The sequence below is a fragment of the Pipistrellus hanaki genome (assembly GCF_964339955.1).
Source record: "Pipistrellus hanaki genome assembly, chromosome: 2".
Lineage (NCBI taxonomy): Eukaryota > Metazoa > Chordata > Mammalia > Chiroptera > Vespertilionidae > Pipistrellus > Pipistrellus hanaki.
Genome location: NC_140504.1, coordinates 156,676,570 through 156,695,976, shown reverse-complemented (window position 1 = coordinate 156,695,976; position 19,407 = coordinate 156,676,570). Strand labels below are relative to the sequence as shown.

At 39.6% G+C, this 19,407-nt stretch overlaps 1 protein-coding gene across 3 annotated transcripts in view; it reads right to left on the bottom strand.

Moving 5' to 3' along the window:
* Positions 1 to 19,407, bottom strand: part of JAK1 (Janus kinase 1) — a 124,511-nt gene that overhangs the window by 60,695 nt on the left and 44,409 nt on the right. For 2 of the 3 annotated variants that reach the window (XM_084871360.1, XM_084871361.1), the window contains exon 2: positions 18,724 to 18,769. The exons of the other annotated variant lie outside the window; for it this stretch is intronic. The gene's annotated coding sequence lies outside the window, so the exon portion shown is untranslated. The remainder of the gene's footprint in view (positions 1 to 18,723; positions 18,770 to 19,407) is intronic. 3 annotated transcript variants of the gene reach the window in all.

Genomic DNA, 19,407 nt, shown 5'->3' with positions numbered 1-19,407 from the left:
CAAAGAAGAGTTTGATTGACTGCCAAATACAAGACACACCCAACCAAAGCAAAAAAGCACTTGTTCAGCGAAAGTGTGAGGTTGGGGCTGGTGTAGCTAGACCAATCCAGAAGACTTGGGGGGAAACCGGTGTGGCAGAGTTCAACCTTCAGGTCAAGAAGACCTGGGCCAGGATACCAGCCCTGCCATTTAGTAGTTGGTTGCAAGTCACTTTTTAATCATCTGTGGTTGTTTTCTCAGCTACAAAAAAGAGTAAGAGTAATTCTTTAACAGGATTGTTTTAAACTCTGGGAGAAAAAAGTATATATAAGCCTATGCCACATGAGGCATATATAATAGCATGACCATTACGCAGGAGATGAGATTTGAACTGGACCTTTAGGAGATGGGGAAGATACAAACAGGATGAGGATAGCAACGGACTAAGGGAAACCGTCCATATGATGAAAATGTGAAAAAAAACAGCAAAAGAATAAGGGGAGAGGATGTAAAACCCTTTGGACTGAACAGAAGGTTTGTGTGGAACCGAAAGAAATGAGGAGAGGGAGAAAGTTAAGGCCAACTCACAGTGGACCACAAATGCCCACACCTCAGGAGTCTGGACTTTCCTTTGAAGAGACAACCCTCAAGGAGAACTTAAATCCCCAGACTCATATGAATTCTTCAGAAACAAGAAAGTTCCCCTTGGAGGGGAGTGTGTGCCGTATGGGAGTAGAGCTCTCAGACACAAGGAGATGAGGGGGGAGGAGGGTTCTTAGGGACACTTGATATTCAAAGGTAGAAAAACAAATATCCTTTAAGTATTTTAAATGAATCAAATAGTTTTTGATGGACATGTAGGCATGGTACACTGCACTCCTCACTCCTTGCCTCCCTTAAAGTGTGACTATCCCAGGATAATAAAAGTGAACTGAGCAAATAGTCCCTTTGCTACCAGTAAGAGCTGATTTGAATATTCATTTGGGAACTCCATACTCTAGCCACACCTTACTACACACACACTCTCTCTCACTCAAAGAAACATGTTTCTTAGATAAAAGAAAAATGAGAAGCTAGTTTTTTTCTACGAATTACACTGTGAATGAGTCAGAGAAAACTTTCCCGAAGCTCTTTCCCTCAAGACTGAGCACAGGAAGGGGGCGGGGGGGCCCACATTCTGCTGGTGATTCATCCTCCTCCACCGAGTCTGGGGGAGGACTGCAGTCTGAGGGCTACCCTTGGGAGTCCCTCTAAATTATTTTTGTAACATCTTGTCCTTGGATAAAAGGGAACACAGACAGAAATAGGAGGCCAGGAGGTCATGTATTACTCAGTAGAGTTGTTTACCCCACCCTGTTTCCCTAATATCCAGAATTCAGAGCTCTGAATAATTGATATAGGCACTAACCACGTTTTCAGGGATTTAAATATGGCAGAATTCCCACAATTCACATTGAATGGAAATTTATCTGCCTTTGATGATTCCGAAGATTGTACCAGACCTTCTTAGTCAGGCCTTCGAATCATAGAATCATGCCTTTTGACCAATTTTCATTTCACAAAACTGTGAGGGGTGAAATGAGGGTGGGAGAATCCAGTTAGTAGAATTTGCATAAATAAGTTCCCCTGTATATCATCCATTCAAACAGACGGTCTCCATGAACTTGCATAAGTGTTTGATCAGTTCACAGAGCTTTCTGATGTGTGTCCAGCCAGGTGGTCCCTGAGCATTTCTGGTCTTGGTCAAAAGAACTGTGCTTGTACCATGTGCCACACTTGTACACATGGCTAATAAAACAGTAGAAATGCAGGTCTTCTGATGCCAAGTCTCACAGAACCCAAACTGCACAATAATAAATATAAATGAAGGAACCTCTGCCTTTTTAGCCTTTCTCCAAATGAAAGCAAAAGACCAAAGTTGGCTAAATCATTAATAAGGATTAACTACTCAAAGTCAATAAAAAATTAATACAAATTATATACTTTTTACAGCTTACAACAAAGCACTATTACTTCTCAATAATTTTAAGTAAAATTTCTCTTATTTTATTCACAAGCAAACTAAGACCTAAGATACCCAGTGACTAGTGAAAGGTCAAATATATTTATTAACTGGGACTCAAATCCAAGCAAAGAAAATAAAAACTAAAAAAAAAAAAAAAAAAGATAAATGATCATGGTGAAAAGATCAAATTTCACTAACAAATTAAAATTTTAAAATGCTATTTTTATGTATCTAATCAGTAAAGGTGGTAGATATAAGACTGGATTAAGTAAAGTATAAACTACCATCATCTTCAAAGTATAAAAGTTATTTAGACTCATGTTAATAACAATATGCACTCAATACAGAAAAGTACGTATCACTGAACATAAAAAGTTCCTCCCCCTATTCCCCAGAGATAGTCACTATTCAATTTTTTGGTGCAACCTTCCTTGAGGACAATTTGGCTCCACGTGTCAATTTGGACTTAAAAATCCTTGTTTTGTTTCACAACTGCAAACTATATTAATGGGAAAAAAGCAGGTTACAAAATGGCACATAGAGGATGATCCTCATTACGCAAATAATCCTAGAGAGAGAAAAATGATGGAGGATGGGGAATACCATAAGAAAAATTACCTACGTTAACAGTGATTATTCTCAGGTGCTTGTGGGATTCGTGATTACTCATTTTGCATGCTTTTTAAAATTTTCCAAGTGTTCTACAACAACTGTGTAATACTACTCTAATCAAAGGGGGGGGGGGGGGGAGTAATTCCCCCAGGGATTCAGAAGAGCCAATTCCTAGTCCACTATATAAGCCATCATATCAATAACTCACTCTGCCTGCTGTCATTTTAATTACTAGTGACCTGAAACAAGAAACGTGACAAAGTAAAAAATAACTATTTGCTAATGAGATATTAAGGGCTCTGATTCAGAAGACAGAGAGGTCAGACAGGTAAGAGCAGAGGTGAGCCCCATTCCAAGTGAAGACAAAGATGTGATCAAAGGCACCAGACAGAAGATCAATAAGTCTGTTTGGGGAATAGTAAGCAGAAGACAAGCATATTCACCAAGAGAAGCAGGAGACAAGATTGAGGGGGTAGGCTGGAGTCAGACTGAGCAGAAGAGATGTTGGTGCAGTGGAAAGGGGTCCTGGGAGTCACAGACTGCTCACACATCCAACTGGTGAGTAAGCCAAAGCATTCTAACTTATTTGTCTCCTTCCACCTCTCTCCCTCATCCATGGTCTCTCTCAAATTAGGGGAACAGTCTCCTAAAAAGTTCCTGCCTTCTTTGTCAGCTACTTGTACTGCAGCCTCCACAATGCAGCCAGTCATGTTTCTAAACTGCATGCACATCTCAAATCTTACCCTTTCATCTTAAACTTTATTTCCTACTCTCTTAGGAAAGATGGCCTTCAGGGATACCTCCTAGGGCTTATCACTCCTTCTATCCTGAAATCCAAATGTACGGAGTTATTTGCAGTTCCTGTCATCTGGCACACACTTTGTCCTCCAACTCTTTGCCATCTCCACTCATTCTTCAATCCACAGCTCAGGAATCATCTTCTCATCCACGCTTAGGCAGCACTTATAATCCTGCTCAGTAACTGCCTGTACAAGTGTCTCTTCTCCACCATCTGTGTGCCCCACCATCTCACCCTTTGAGCCCCCACTCTCCCATGAGGAGAAAGGATGATCTACTAACCAGGAACTGTAGCTGATACCTGGCTGGTTTGCAGCACCATAGAACAGTGCACAGAGGACAGCAGGTATTCAATAAATGCTTGTGGAAGAGACAAAGGCTTATGTGAAACATTTCCTTTCCCAGGTTGCCTTCCCTGACCATCCTCACTTCCTTCCAAAAGTACTTACCTAATCCATGTGAACACTATAGAGCTGTGTGTATTTCAGAAACTGTTTCATATATAAAATGTGTAGTTGCATGCCTAACTAAATTGTGAAAAACTACTTAAATTTGTGTTTTTATATCTCCTCCCACCATTGTACCCATGAATGAGTCCACACCCTATCCTTTTTTCTAATAAGGAATAACATACCCTAACACAAGCATGTCAAACTCAAAGGCTAACACAGGCCAAATAAACAAGGTTAAAGTTTATATGGGCTGCAAAAAAAAAAAAAAAAAAAAAAAACAAAAAAAAAAACCTTCAATTTTCATAGGAATGAAGGTTTATTTCGATAGAGACATGCTGAATACAAAGGATTGAAGTAAATGAATAATGGTTAACATAAAATAATGAAACATCTTAATAAAAATATTTTTTTCTTGAATATTAACTTTCTAGACTCTGAATAACTGCACAAATTAATAAGCGTAACATAAATAAACCTATTTTTCTTGTTCTCCAAAAGCGAAATATTTCCTGTCGTGCACACCAAACAAGTCAGTATAAGACTAATGGTGTGGCAATCGACTGCTAAAATATGCGCTGCTGGTATTAGTGGAGAGAAATGGTGAGCCTACATGTAAAGCATGTAAGGGAAATGAATGCAACATGTTTACATTCAAGGGAATACGCTAATCAGTCATTAGTGAGCACTGTAGTTCGCTATTAATAATTATGTATAACAGGATATTGTAAAAATCAAGTTACGAAATATGTATTAAAACGTTGATTACATCCTGTTATATTAGCTGGGCTGCAAAAATATTCATTGGGGGCCCCATGCAGCCCACGACCCATGAGTTTGACATGCTTACCTTAATATTTCTCAATGTGCTGGGAGTCATCCTATCTAATAAAGAGGGATTATGCTAATTGACCTTCACACCTGCACAAAGATGGTGGCACCCACAGCCAATAAGGAGGGAATGTGCTAATTGTGGCCACACCTCCAAGATGGCAGCGCCCACAGCCAAAAGATGGCAGTGCCCAGTCCCCTCAGCCCCGCCAGGGTGGCAGGCACGTGACACGGACAGGCCCGTCACCAGGTAGGTCAGCCGCTCTGCATACCTGCCTCCAGAGTCCCCCGGTCCCCTCAGCCCCACAGCCACCCAGGGCCAGCCCGACACACAGGCAAGCCTCACCTGGTGGCTACCCAGCTGCCCCAGGCCACCCGAGGCTCAGGTAACCAGGGCCTGCTGAAGCCTTGCGCTGCCAGCAGTGGCAGCAGCAGAGGTGTGATGGGAGCGTTGCCTTCCACTGGTTGCCGGGTCACTTCCAGCCCCTGAGGGCTCACGGACTGTGAGAGGGGGCAGGACAGGCTGAGGGAACCCCCTCCAGTTTTCATGTACTGGGCCTCTAGTCTAAAATAATAAAATCTAATATAGTATGTCAAATCAATATAATTAGGCTATCTAGTTTAAGAAACACAAGTTGATACAGATATTAAGCAAATGTTTATTTCTCTTACAGAATAATCAGTGATAAACTGTGAGCCAAAATTATAGTTTTAAAATGTTCTCTTATTTATAATTATACTAGAGGCCCAGTGCACAAATTCATGCATGGGTATGGTACCTAGGCCTGCTGGCAATCAGGCCAATCAGGGTCGTGCCAATCCAGGTCTGCCAGCTGGGGGCAGAAACAGGCCCAGGAGGTTGGCTGCCAACCCTGAGGAGGGAGCCAGCCTTCATTCAGCCCCTCTGGGAAAGGGGCTGCATCCCCGCCACCAACTCCGGTTCCCTGTCCCAGCCCAGGGCCCTAAAGCCCCAGTGGGGTTGGGAGAGAAGGCGACAGTCGCCAGGCCGGGCACAGAAGGAACAAATGCCGGATGCCACCATGGAGGTTGGCTATGGATGGAAGTGCACTGACCACCAGGGGGCAGCTCCTGCATTGAGCGTCTGCCCCCTGGTGGTCAGTGCATGTCATAGCTACTGGTTGACCGGTCATCTGGTCATAACCATCACTTAGGCTTTCATATATATAGATTTCTCTAAGAAGTATTTAAATTTATTTGTTAAGAATACAATTCAGTGGCTTTTCATTTATTCATAAAATTGCACAACTTATACCACGATCTAATTCTGGAACATTTTCATCACCCTCAAAGAAAACCCATGCCCATTAGTAGTCATTCTCCATTCTCCCCTACCACAACCCCTGGAAATCATTAATCTTTTTGCATATTCTGGACATTTCATATCAAAGAAATTATATAAGTTACGGCCTCATGTCTGGCTTATTTCACCTAGAAATGTTTTCAAGATTCATCCATGTTATAACGTGTACTAGTATTTTTACAGCTACACTGCATTCCATTATATGAAGGCATTTAAATTTTAGAGAAATAAAATGATAGAAGTAAAGAAACTCCTTGATTTTAAAAATCACCACAGAAAGCAGAAAACATTATTATCAGGTATGCATTCTTTACCACAGTTTTCTCATTTAATCATGATAACAACCACCTTGTAATTTCCTCAGATGATAAAACTGGGGCTCATAGAGATTACACTGCCAAGTGTAGCTAGCAAGTGGTAAAACCACAATAGCCAATATATTCTCCTCTCAGCAGTAAAATCAGTCCTACTATTTACGCAACCCATAAAACTAAGAGCATTTCCCTGTTAAGAAGCTGATAAAAGCTAAATGACAATGTTCCAACCCCTCATTCATTTGCTCATAGGAGTGTTAATTAAACTCCTTTGTTCAAGCCCCACATACGGTCTAGGGATATAACATGAACACGGAGGATACACAGTGCCTTTATTTACAATTTTTCTTCTTTTTTGGTGTATTGTGTTATAGCATGTTAAAATGAGATACTTGAGAACATTTAAAAGGAAATAATTAAAAGGATGAAGGTGAAACTATGAGAAAGAGAAAGGATGATCTACTAACCAGAAGAAGATGGGGATAGATGGGCAATAGAACCCCTCAATTAAGAGGAGGGTGCTAGTTGTATACCATTATCCTTTCTTCCTCTCTTCAATAATGTTTAGCTGTGCACATGGATGCTCACAATAAAGGCTACAAATGCCAGCAAGATAAAATCATATGAGTAAATTCTGGTGAAGGGGATTCAAGCAAAGTGTTGTATGGCAGCTTCTTTCCAAGAGGCTAGCATAGAACTTTGCCCCTTTTTCTTAATCTCTTCTAGAAATGTATATAGCCTCTAAACTTCTTAAAGGTGAGCTTCCAATATGAATGGGATCATGAAAGATAGAAGGATTAAGTGGCAGGGCAGGAAGCTTAGTGGTTAAGTATACAAAGTTTAAAATCATACACCTGGGTACTAACTTTTCACTCAGGAGATTATGTTAACTTAGACATGTTCCTAAATCTCTGAGCCTCAATTCCTTTATCTATAAAATGGCTTTAATAAATTGTGTTGGGAAAACTGGACAGGCACAAAAGAATGAAAAAGAGCCACTGTCTTATACCATACACAAAAATCAACTCAAACTAGATTATAGTTAAAAATAAAACTTGAAACCATAAAAATCTTTAAAAAAAAAAAAAAAAAAAAAAGAATTGAAGAATGAATAGGGATGGCAAAGACTTGGAGGACCACACCAAGACACATCATAATTAAAATTCCAAGAGCAAAAGACAAAGAGAGAATATTAAAAGCAGCAAGAGCAAAGCAGGTAGTTACCTAAAAAGGAGCACCCATTCGATTGTCAGATGATTTCTCAACAGAAACTATGCAGAACAGATGGGAGTGGCAAGAAATATTCAAAGTGATGAATAGCACGAACCTACAGCCAAGATAACTCTACCCAGCAAAACTATCATTCAGAATTGTAGGTCAGATAAAGAGCTTCACAGATAAGAAAAAGCTAAAGGAGTTTATCACCACCAAACCAGGATTATATGAAACGCTGAAAGGTATTCTTTAAGAAGAGGAAGAAGAAGAATAAGGTAAAGATAAAAATTATGAACAACAAATACATATCTATCAATAAGTGACTCCAAAAATCAAGTGAATTAAAAATCTGATGAACAGAATAAACTGGTGAATATAATAGAATCACAGGCATAGAAAGAGAGTAGACTGACAGTTCTCAGGGGGAAAGGAGTGTGGAGGGTGTGGGAAGAGACTAGACAAAAATTGTACACTTATGGATGAGGACAGTAGGGGGATAAGGACAGAGGGTGGGGTGGGAGCTAGGTGAAGAGAATCTATTGGAGGGGGGAGAAGAGGAACAATTGTAATAATCTGAACAATAAAGATTTTAAAAATAAATAAATAATTTTTTTTAAAAAGGGAATATGTAATACTAGCTCATCTCCTAGTGCTGGTAGTAAAGTCTATGACAGGAATAAAAGGACTGCAGGATTGCTTCTGTGACAATAACTCTAAATGACACCTTTGTCATGAAAGTTATGCTAACACCACCCACTTATACTCTAATCAACACATATGACTCAAGAGTCAGAAATCATGTCCAATGTAACTCCATCATACCAATTACTGCAATCAAAAGCTAACTTGAGTTATCTCCCTGGCACATCCCACACTCTTGGGAAAGTCACCAACTTGACTATTAGTTCCTGGAGGACAAGAACAAGATCTTCTCTTTTCTATGGCCTCAGGGAATAGCTGGCACAGTGCTCTGAAAACTAATAGGTATGCATTTGTTCAAATTACTGAAATGCTACTATGTGCCAAGCACTGTACTAAGTGCTATAGTGAGGAAAGAAAAAGACAAGATTCTTTAATACAGAATCACACATAACTTTTTGAAATGTTGATTTAGTCAACGAATCTAAACCAGAAAATGTCATAGCCAGGAGTGATAATGATTAATTCATTCAACCTATTCATATATAAATGTGGACAAGGACGAAGAGAAGTTCAGTGGCAAGCTCAAAATAAATGTAAGGATTAGTTTAAATTAGCATTCTCAAACTATCTTCTAGAACAGTGGTCACCAATCGGTGGTCCGTGAGGTCCAAAAGGTTGGAGACCACTTTTCTAGAACAATGATAATTATTCTCTACACATATTGCTCAGAAAATGGGAAGAGAAAAAAGTAAAGTCCACAGTGAAATAAATTGGGAAAACACTAGTAAACCACAACTAAACAGTATTTTTAACAAGAACTCTCAATCTTTAATATGTTAATAAATGTAGTGTCTAACTTTTGAAAATTATTTGACCTAGGAACTTCTTTTTTAATGGAATATATATTTGGAAAAGTCTGAATCAGATGAACTTTATGCTCTCTTTCACCTTTTAAATATATATACATATACATATACATATACATATACATATATATGTGTGTGTGTGTGTGTGTGTGTATATATATATATTATATATATATATATGGCTAAGTGACCCTCTGACCGGTAGCTATGACACACAATGACCACCAGGGGGCAGAAGCTCTGACCGGTAGCTATGACTCGCACTGACAACCAGGGGGCAGATGCTCAATGCAGGAGCTGCAGAGCTGCAGTGACTTGGCAGCAGCAGTTCTTGGTGCACCCCAGAACCAGAGAGGAGGGAACCCGATTCTGGGGTGTGTCACCCGAAAACCACCTTCTCTCAATCCAGGACCCCTCAGGGAATGTCGGACTACCAGTTTCCGCCCAATCCCTGCAGGCCAGACTGAGGGACCCCACCTGCCAGAGGGGCCCTGCTCACTCCACAAATGCCCTTCCAGCCACAGCACCACCCCAGGTGTGGCCAACTAGAGAGGGACAGTGGGAGGTTTGCTCCAGGGCATGTCCGGCCCACCTTGCCCAGACCCACCCAACTGGCCACCTTCTAATTAATTTCCTTTCAATGTGCATGAATCCATGCACCAGGGCACTAGTTTTATATAAATTTACCTATAAGTATCAACCTCAGAAAGCTCCCTTTTTTAGGAAAATAATTTAATATACCAGATTCTTTACAAAAGGCATTCATTTACCAATCTATTCATTCAATTATATTCACATTTTCTCTTTCTCCCTATCCCTCTTCCCCCAACCCCCTTTCTCTCACATGTCCTAAAATTGAATAAACATAAGCATAAGAATAAAATCTAAAATTCAAGTATAATCAAATCAGACTAAAAAGGTACTCATAAAAGTGGGGGAGCCCTAGCCGCTGTGGCTCAGTTGGTTGGAGCGTCATCCCACAAAGGAGAAGGTCCAGTGTTCAATTCCCAGTCAGGGTATATACCTAGGCTGCGGTTCGATCCCCATCAGGACATGTGCAATAGGCAACCAAGCCCTGAATCTCTCTCACTTCATTCTCATTCTAGTTCTCTATCCCTCCTCACCTCCCTTTCTCCCTTCCAAGGAGGAGGAGGAGAAGGAGGAGGAAGAGGAGGAGGAGGAGATCAATTTTACAAAAAGTGGGGGAGAACATGGCATTTTTGCAATGTCACCTCAAGCAGGTGTTCTGGAAGGTAATACCAGGGCAAAGTTACATTTTCCCATTTCTCAATAAACCAAACACCTGGAGAAAGTCATTGCGATTCTGAAAATAGCAAGTGGGCAAAAAGAAATAACCCAAGGGGAGGTGGGGAGACATAGAGAGGGGCACACTTAGGAAACAGTGGAGGCACCTTTCCCAACTCTGTCCCAAACGATCCTCTGCCTTTATTTGCTTGGCTGTTTAGCCTTTTTCCCCTTCAACCCACTTGATTTTCCTGTTTTCAACCCAATCTTTTTGCAAGTCTCCTCTTTTCACCGTGTGATTGGATGAGTTATTTGACACACTGGCAGCCAGCCACCAAGTCTTCCCAGAAGAGAGCCCACTTTTCCGGAAGCCCTGCCTCGTTCCCAGTAACGGGAGATGACAGAAGGGAGGTGGCAGAGTGAGACGATGGCAGGTTCAAACAGCTTACTAACATTTGGGAACTCAGATATCTGTTCACAAAAGCAGACATCAAAGTGTATCCAAGTTATACTAAATACACATAAACGTTTTCATGCATGTGTCAAATGTTAATTTTTTTGAGAATGAGAAGTCTGTTGACGGTAATAGCTCATGAGCCCTCTGCTGTATAATTTCTTGGACCGATAAAAGCATAGGATTAAAGCATATGTTGTGTGGTAGGCCTGTTGTAAATTTTCCCAAACAGCCTCCCCATCCCAGTAACATAACCTACACGTTGGGAACCTCTGCTATATACCAAGTTCACACACACATACCTCACCAATAGCAAGCAAAGAGATTTTCAGAAGAAAAATTAAGTAGAAAAATGAATTCCTTACCCATCTTCCCCTACACCCATATTTATTCAATTAAGCAATAAAGAAATTCCCAGTTCTATTCATGTATAATATCTTATATGGCCCTTATAATAATTTTGAGAGAGAAGTCCAGTTCTAGCATCCTCGGTTTCGGAGGGTGGAGGTGCCTCCATTTTCCAATCTCTAAATGTTGGTGGGCTCCAGAATTCAGACCTTGACCTTCACCTTTCTCTATCCACACTTACCACCAAAACAATCGCACCCCGTTTTATGACTTACATACCATTTATATGCTAACAATTTCCCAACTTCTAACTCAGAATGCCCATCTCCAATACCCAATTACCTCTTCAACATCTCCCCTTGGAAATCTAATGAGCATCTAAAGCCTCCATAAAAACCAACACTTGATTTCTGCAACAGCACACATCACTTCTCTCTCTTCCTCTCCCTTCCTGAAATCAATAAAAATACTTTTTAAAAACCAAACATATGCACTGTAATCACAATCAATTGTTATGAAACCCTTAAAAATAAAACCTCTATTAAGCCATATATAAGACTAGTTTTTGGGGGGATTATTTTTTCTCAGGGTGGTGATTTTCTCAAAATGACATCATATTGGGCTGTATCCTTATTCATTTTAACATGGTAGAGGTCTTTCTACTGAGCCACATTTCCAGGCACTCTTTATTCTTCTTTATGAATTCCACTATTCAAGCTTTCAACACATTCAGGCAAGTCTTCTTCCTCATCTGTTCCTATGAGTAAAAGTTTTACTGTGCAGATTGAAAAAGAAACACATCATGTTTTCTTATATTAGTGCATTTGAGAGATGGCCCCAAAGGCCCCAGTACAGAAGCAGGTAGTTTAGGCCCATATCTTTCTGAGTTTTCACCGTTTTACTCCTTTAAGCAGCAAGATGCCATTTGAATAATTTTAATCAGACATTCCAATTGCTGCATTTCATTCCAAACTTGCTAAAATGTTCATGGCATATATACACACCCACACTTTGTGTAAATATTCAGTGTACACTGTATTTGTAAATATAGTCTTGTGAGATCTGAATGTTTGCCTACCCCACCCCACACCCCCCCCCAAAAAAAAAAAATTCCCAAGTTGGAAACCCAACACCCCATGTAATGGTGTCAGGAGGCAGGACCTTTGGGAGGTGATGACCACATGAGGGTAGAAAGAGTTTATAAAAGAGTTCCCCAGAGCTCTCTTGCCCCTTCTGCAGAGTCAAGACACAAAGGAAGTCTGTGACCTAGAGGAAGAGTCCATACCCGACCATTCTGGCACTGTGACCTTGCACTTCCAGCTTCCAGAATTGTGAGAAATAAATGTCTGTTGTTTATAAGGTTCCCAGTCTCTGGTATTTCATTATAGCAGCCCAAACAGACTAAGACAAAACTCTATGCATAGGAGGAGCTGTGTAATTAGACATGGCTTTTCTCCAGCTCAAAAATCAAGCAAGTATTAAATTCCCAGCCGAGGTCACAGGCTTCATCGAACTCGATTCATCACAAGCCCAGACCACTGAAACATTACTGGCAACATAACAGACACAGAGTAAGTGGTTGCTGGGTCAATCAAAGAAGGAAGGAACAGACAGAGGACACAAGAACTGAGCTTCTACAGTTACTGCTGTTCAGCGTTATGCTAGCAACTGCCATGTTTTTAGTTCTCCTTCCTACAATAAAATGACTGGAATGCAATAGAAGACACTCCAATTAAATTGTATGTCTTATTTCGTTTTTCTCCAAATTGGAGCTTGGTATTTCATGGTGTGTTTCTTTTCCTGGTGTGAAGGCAGCTGGTTTGGCCAACAGTGGCTTCACAGGGGAGCTGTTAGTAAGTAAGCTGGCACATGCATACCACTTGGTCTGAGGTGATTAAGAAAAGAAGGTCTCAGGGGCAGAAGTATCTGAAAGCCCATGAGGGTGAAGAGCTGTTTAATAGAGGGGAGAAGATGATGTTAAAGGGAAATTGGCAGGTGATTAAATACAAAAGTTTTAGGATGGAAAGAAAGGGAAGAAATAGACAAGAAAGGGTAAGTTGAAGACTGAAGTTGAGAAAACTGAAAGAGAAATGAAAATGAGTGTTTTCAGAATGAGGAGAGATAGTATAAGAGAAGCCTTTAGTTTAGAGAGAAGAAAATGGATATTCTAATCCAGGTCAAATTTTTAATTTTCAGTCCTTATCCTCACGTTAATGCTTCAATACACTGGTATTACTGATTTCTTATCTAAGAGCTTTAATAAGTAATATATGGAGCTATTCTGTTTTATTTAGCCTTTATTCTGTGGGGAGGTGACTTCTCTTCAGTGGGATGGTACATTAATGTATACTCATTATGACTCCAAGGCATTTCAGGTCTCTTCATCACAAAAGTTCCTGCTCTCTCAACTCCAAACAGTTCCATGAAAATAATGCTATCTTCATATTGGTTACTTATTTAACCTCGCACTTAACCCACAAGATTCGAAGGCAGTTTAATATTTAATAAAAAACGTATTTTAAAATGTTTTAAAATAATAAAACTTCAGGAACAAGAAAATCGTAACATAGAACAGAAACCCAAGATGGGAAATATTAATTGTAAGCTACGGTTTTCTAAACAGACGAGCCGCCAATTTGTCTCCGAGTTTCCTAGGGGTCAAAAGGAAAAGGAAACCTTGACCAAAAACATTATTTTCACTGTCCAAGGGGGGACAGGGAGAGGGGGAGAGCACCAGTTCTTTGAAGAAAGGAAATTCTTTTTCTGGCCTAGTTCTAAAACAATTTTTTTCTGAGGAGGGAAGCAGGCATTTGAAATGTGATTTCTGTAAGCTTGTGTTGTTTTCCTAATTACTCAGAAATTTGTGCTATACTTGGGAATATCAACATAGGATGGAGATATAGGATGGATATATATATATATATAAATCAAGCAGGGCATTAGCCTAAAAACTGTATTTCTCTTTTTCTTTTCTTTTCTTTTTTTTTGTCACTTCCCCCTCTGTGCTTTCTCTGTCTTCTCCTTGCACTTAGCATTTATTGCCTTAAGACACATCAGTCAAAATGGGCAATTCAAGTGTCTAAAATGCTAAAACTGCCGAAACCGGTTTGGCTCAGTGGTAGAGCGTCGGTCTGCGGACTGAAGGGTCCCGGGTTCGATTCCGGTCAAGGGCATGTACCTTGGTTGCGGGCATATCCCCGGTAGGGGGTGTGCAAGAGACAGCTGGTCGATGTTTCTCTCTCATCGACGTTTCTAGCTCTCTATCTCTCTCTCTTCCTCTCTGTAAAAAATCAATAAAGTATATTTTAAAATGCTAAAACCATGACAAATCTAGAAAATTATTCAGGAGTGGAGAGACAAACCATTCTTATCCAGTGATCAATCTAGTTAGAGAGATGAGATTGTCATAAAACTGAAGAAAATTACCAGAAAATGTCTAATAAATATAAGATTATTTGGTGAGGGAATTGGGTCTACAGAAATAAAGCCTGAAACCTTCCCACTGTAACAGATTAAGAGTGAACAATGGACAGGTGTTGAGGACAGGTGACCAAGTAATTTATCATCAAAACTGGGACACCTACCCTGGTGGTTTGGGTTAGTGGTTAGTGTCAGCCCCTGGACTGCACGTTAGCAAGTTCAAGTCCCAGCTCCAGTCTGGGTGCCAGCAAGAGACAGTCAATGTATCTCTTTCACACTGATGTTTCTCTGTCCCTCCCTCATCCCTTCTCTCTCTTCCACGCTCTCTAAAAAAATCAATAGAAAAAATATCCTCAGGTAAAGACTGAAAACAAAAACAAACAAACAAACAAACAAAAACAACTGGGTTACCTAAGAGTTAAAGAGAGTGCTATTAACAATTACACCCTGCCTTAACTTGTTTGGCTCAGTGGATAGAGTGTCAGCCTGCAGACTTAAGGGTCCCAGGTTCGTTTCTGGTCAAGGGCATATACCTTGGTTGCAGGCACATCCCCAGTAGGGAGTGTGCAGGAGGCAGCTGATCAATGTTTCAAACTCTCTATCCCTCTCTCTCTCCCTTTCTTTCTGTAAAAAAAATAAATAAATAAAAATTTTTAAAAAATCAATAAAATATATGTATTTTTTAAAATTACACCCAACAACAGGCATAAACCAGGGCCATCCTGCGAGCTCATCATGGTTTTACATTCCTACCAACTATACTGTATTTCTTCATTATACCGCCAACAACATCATGTCATATGGAGAAGGCCAATACTACTTCCAATTTTCAAGTGCCAAAGAGACTAAATAACCAACTCCAGTTTGCAAAAGTCTACTGTTAACCCAATACCTTCCACTAAATAATCTAAAGACCAGATCAGGCAAATATTAATGATATGAACCTATCTAAGCTCTTTCTTTCAGTAATAGTGCTCAAAGTTGAAGACATTTTCAAATTTAATGAGACAATATCTTCCTTTATGCTTTAAATGCAAATATATCTGGGTTTATGTTTTGAGAATATTACATTTATAACTGGATATTTTTATTGTTCATGATTTCACTTTATTGTTCATGATTTTTTTTTTATTGTTCATGATTTCATTTTATTGTTCAATATTCTTTGTTACTTCATTTCAAATAACCTAAATATAAGCAAGGCTCCTAGGTAAGAATAATATAGAGGCATGATGAACTTAAATTCAAAAATCTCATAATATTAAATTCAACTTAACTCAGTTAATTCAGGCTCTCCATTTTATTTTATTTTTCGGAAGTGCTTGTTTCATTTTTTATTCATTCTTTTTTCTTTTCCTTTCTTGAAAAAATTATTGTTTAAAGTATTACATGAGTTTCCTTTTTCCCCCACTGACCCTCTGGCTGGCCACTCCCACCTCCTAGCACATGCCCCTACCCCCCTACTATCTGTGTCCATTGGTTAAGCTCATATGCATGCAAGTCCTTTGATTGATCTCTTACCCCCTTCCCACTGCCTTCCCTCTGAGGTTGGACAGTCTGTTCAACGCTTCTATGTATCTGGTTCTATTTTTGTTCATCAGTTAATGTTGTTCATTATATTCCACAAATAAGTGAGATCAAGTGATATTTATCTTTCTCTGACTGGCTGATTTCACTTAGCATAATTATCTCCAGTTTCCATCCATGCTGTTGCAAATGGTAAGGATTCCTTCTTTTTTATAGCAGCGTAGCATTCCATTGTGTAGATGTACCCAGTTTTGTAATCTACTCATCTGCTGATGGGCACTTAGGCTGTTTCCAAAACTTGGCTATGGTAAATCGTGCTGCTATGAACATAGGAGTGCATATATCCTTTCTGATGGGTGTTTCTGTTTTCTTGGGATATGTTCCTAGAAGTGGGATTATTGGGTCAAATAAAAGTTCCATTTTTAATTTTTGAGGAAACTCCATCCTGTTTTCCACAGTGGCTGCACCAGTCTGCATTCCCACCAGCAGTGCAAGAGGGTTCCGTTTTCTCCGCATCCTCGCCAGCACTTGTCATTTGTTGATGGTAGTCAGACTCTCCATTTTAATACATTAACAATAATCTGTTTCTATTTTCTGATCCTAAAATGAGTATGCTGTGCCATCACCTACCCTACATTAAGTAACAAATGATTTGAAAATGTTTTAGAATTACTGAATTATAAAATTATTGGGTAATAAAGTCACCTAATGTAGTAATTCTCAACATAGATGTACATCAGAATCACCTGGGAGCTTTTAAAATACTACACTATATATCTTAACAGATGGAGACACTGGATTTCATAATATTCACCATCTGTTTATTATTTGTTAAAAGCTCTGCGTAAACTAAAACTAAATGGACCTTGGTAAAGGCTAAGGACCAGATGCCCAGATCAAATGCTTTACTTATGAAGAAAACTTGAACACATTTCTATGACTAAAAGTACATTTCGTAATAGCTACAAATAAATTCTGATTATTAGTTAAAAATAAAATAAAGGTAAATACTATACTATTCCATACTGAACCTTGTACCTACTGAATCAGAAACCTAGAAGAGAATATTGTTTAAACTTTTCAGGTGATTCTCAGGCCCAGCCATTCTGATTCCAATCCAAATCTGGCCAACCTAAGATTTCCAAGGTAGATGAAGGCATTACAGACTAACCAGCAGCCACACAGTTATGTCATTCTACTCTCTCCTCAGCAACCCACACAATTGCTTTCTATTAACTGTCTATCCCACTCTGCAATGCAGCACGATGGGCAGCTGAGGACCTGCACACTGCAATCAGAAAGCTGTGAGGCAGATCCTATTCGCTCTTATCCCAACGCCCTCACAGACGTCTTCTGAGTTAGCTCACGTCAAAAGATAATAATGGTCATGATCATAATGACAATAAAAGCTAACATTTGCTTAACACTTATTTGCCAATAGCTGTGCTAATCGCTCTGCATGCATGAGCTCAATCTCCACATTAACCCACATTAAAGTGGGACTATTCTCATCTCCATTTCACATTATGGGAGAGGTTAAAATAGCTTTGCTAAGGTCATACCACCAGGAAATAACAGAAAAATGACTTGAACCTAAGTCCGATGCTCTTCTCAATACACCTACCAACTAACCTAAAGCTGTTCTGAGTCCTTCACATTCAGGCTGCACACCACAGCCCAGAACCCCACGATGGTCTTAATAGAAGAAGCTCTTGGATTTCTATTAGCCTGAAACAGAAATGTAAACATTAACAACAGGAAAGAAAAGGAAAGATCCATTTCTGAAATATAAGCTGTTCCTTACAAAAGTGTTTCTGTAAGGAATCAGCAGTCCTTCTGGAAAATGAAACATTTAGACTTTGAAGGTGCAGCAAAGGTGACTCTTCCAATGTGTAATTGGCATTTTCCTCTCTGCCTAGTTGGAGAGAAATGGGATTTAATATTTCACGTGAAATTTCACACTTCAAGTATTTCTTCCTCCTTAGTTGCTCCACTGGATAAAGAAGAATGATCCTCTACATGCATGTGTTTGTTATGCTGGGTAAAGAGACATACCTGGAATTTATGGTCACACTATTGATGGCAGAATTCAAAGACAACAAAGGACAAATCAATTGCTACAGATTCACTGAACACAAGAGCTCAGTCTGGTTCAACAAACATTTTCTGTGTGCCTATTATATGCCAATCTTTATGCTAGGAACTGGTTATATGAAAATAAAATTCCTCCCAATCAGAAGCTAACTGGAAGAACTGACTAGTCAACAGTCACAACTAAATCCAATTACAGAATAATATGTATGGCAGGATCCTATCTGAATGGATGGATGGATAGAGTATACTGAAGTGTGGGTGTGGGAGCAGAAAGTATAATTCTCAAGCTCTCCGTAAGGGTGGATCAGGCAAGGTTTCATAGGGGAGATTTGCAGAAAAATAGTAGGTATTAAACAGGAGAAACAGGTGGGGATGGAGCCAGCACTTTTCACATAGAAATAAAAGCACTTGTAGAGGGCACAGATTCAAAAGAACATAACAGAGACTCTTCCATAAAATGCAAGATGGTGCAGTGCATGAGGCAGTGGGTGGCCAGAAATGGGGCTAAAATGGCGGGGAAAGGCAGACCATGGTCAACCCTCTATGCCATTCTGAGAAGCCAGGAGTTTATAGCAAAGGCCAGAGGAAGCCAATAAATATTACCTTTGAGAAGGACTAATACGTATAGGTCATCTCAGGCAAGCAGGAGCTAGAAGGTAGAGAGACCGGCAGTTAGGATGCACGGAATGCAATACAATGGTCCAAATAAGAAATGATGTCAAACCGAAGAGTGACAAATATTTATGCATCCCCTACCTCAGATAAGGGCTGGGCACTAAGGATTCAAAGATAAATAGGATTACTTGCTGCTTTATGGAAAGTGGGGCCCAACTGAAGGGAAAATTTAATATAAGAGAATTACTATAAATAGTTTGATAAAAGGCTTAAATTAAACAACAGAGTGTTTTCAGCTCTAAACACTTCAAGAACTGCTCAAGAGAATGATACCACAAAGTTTACAAGTGGTGAACAAGGAGAAATGAACAGCTGGGTAGAAAAAAAAAAAAAAACCTGAGACAGAATTATTCAAGGTTGACCTCTTAAGTGTGTTTAAGGATAACTAGGTTTTGGACTAATATATCTAAAACACAACTATAATTAAAGTAGTACAACTTGGGGCAAATGTGATGGGAGAGTTTTTTCCTGAGTACACGATGAAGCACAATACCAGTCAATGAAAAAGATACAGATTTTAAACCCTGAGTTCAAATCTCATTTATTGGCTATATGACCTTGAGACAATTATCTTACTTGCCTCTTCAATGTAAAATGAGAACAACCACACCT